Raw genomic sequence first — 1,878 nt, 5'->3', positions numbered from 1 at the left:
TTGACTGTGGGTTTGCATTCAGTAAGTCAAAGGAATAATTTGTGTATCAAGTAGTAATATTACCCTGGTCCCAACTTAATTCTGAGTCACAAACCCTTAACAGGAGATATAATAGGAAAATAGTTTTGTCACTATTGAAAATGTGTGTGATTTTTAGATTTTAAAATAGTATATATCTTTAAAAATATATCTTATGCTAAAGAAATTGCAGAAACTTAAAAACATAAATATGCTTAAAACGAAAAGAATTATAGGGCGATTGTCCTGGGGCACAGAAGGAGGGAGCCACGGTTCGGCTGCTGTGTGGCAGCGCACTGTTAAGAAGAAACTTCCCAATTTGCCTGTCTTCCTGGAAAAATCCTCCTGATGTCTTAAAATCTTCCCAGCTTTGAGAAGCTGGACTCAAAGCAACAAATAATGGCCTACCCTATGCCCCTCTGCAAACATTTACAGATGAAGAGAGGATGATAAAGAGCACGGTTAAAAAATTTGTCCAGGAACAAATTGCTCCTTTGGTTTCAAAAATGGATGAAAATTCAAAAATGGAAAAATCAGTAATATGAGGATTATTTCAACAAGGGTTGATGGGTATTGAAATTGACAGAAAATATGGAGGAACAGGAGCTTCATTTTTTCCTCTATCCTAGTGATAGAGGAATTAGCCAAAGTTGATGCATCTTTGGCTCTGGTATGTGACATCCAGAACACAGTAATTAGGAAAATATGGAACAGAAGAACAGAAGGCTATCTATTTGCCCAAGCTAGCTACGGAACAAATGGGAAGTTTCTGCCTTTCAGAGGCTGGAGCAGGTAGCGATTCATTTGCTTTGAAGACCAAACCTGATAAAAAGGGAAATTATTATGTCATCAATGGGTCAAAGATGTGGATTAGCAACGGCAAGGATGCCAAGCTCTTCATGGTGATGGAAAATGTAGACCTTACTCTTGGGTATACAGGAATTACCTATTTCTTGGTAGATTGTCATACTGAGGGCCTTCATATAGGGAAACCAGAGAACAAAATGGGAAGCAGAGCTTCTTTTACTTGCCCATTAACATTTGAAAATGTCAAGGTTCCAGAAGCCAATATCCTGGGACAAATTGGACATGGCTATAAGTAAACCATTGGGGGTCTTAATGAAAGTAGAATAGGAATGGCCGCACAGATGCTGGGACTGGCTCAAGGATGTTTTGACTACACTATTCCATATATTAAAGAAAGGGAACAGTTTGGCAAAAGAATATTTGATTTTCAGGGATGCCAACACCAAGTGGCTCACATGGCCACCCAGCTAGAAGCTGCAAGATTACTCACATACAACGCTGCAAGGTTTTTAGAAGCTGGAAGGCCATTCATTAAAGAATCATCTATGGCCAAGTACTATGCATCAGAGATTGAGGGCCTAATAACTGGCAAATGTATCAAGCGGATGGGAGGAGTAGGCTACAACAAAAATTACCCTGTGGAAAAATACTTCCGAGATGTAAGATTGGTACAGTATATGAAGGAACTTCAAACATCTAGCTGAACACCATCCCAAAGCGCATTGATTTAGAATACTGACAGCCATGGGAGTGGGACCCCTCCCTGGTGTCACTGGTGTAAAATTTTAAACTATTGTGCCTTGTTGGGGGCTGTGTTGAATGATTTTATTTAGGCCCTTCACCTTGGATCTGGAGGTAGACCTTTCCTGTTTCCTCTTTCCAATCTGCTTAACTTAGACGCAGAAGATCATTTTTAATATTTGGAAAGAAATGCATCCATATTTTCTCCAAAACTATTTTTAAAACTCTATATGCATTATCATTCTAGCTTCAGGGTATACAGAATTTCACTCTATTAGAATTTGGAAAAATAAAGACAATATAAGTATTTCT

The 1,878-nt window shown here is 38.6% G+C and overlaps 1 pseudogene; it reads left to right on the top strand.

Moving 5' to 3' along the window:
• The first annotated feature begins 290 nt into the window (after positions 1 to 290).
• On the top strand, positions 291 to 1,564 carry LOC113618684 (short/branched chain specific acyl-CoA dehydrogenase, mitochondrial pseudogene; annotated as a pseudogene).
• Positions 1,565 to 1,878: the final 314 nt, after the last annotated feature.

The sequence above is a fragment of the Aethalodelphis obliquidens genome, unplaced genomic scaffold (genome assembly GCF_003676395.1).
Source record: "Aethalodelphis obliquidens isolate GAN/ISIS:26980383/991018 unplaced genomic scaffold, ASM367639v1 scaffold6, whole genome shotgun sequence".
Classification (NCBI taxonomy): domain Eukaryota; kingdom Metazoa; phylum Chordata; class Mammalia; order Artiodactyla; family Delphinidae; genus Aethalodelphis; species Aethalodelphis obliquidens.
The sequence above is the reverse complement of the archived record's forward strand: the minus strand, read 5'-3'. Positions and strand labels throughout refer to the sequence as shown.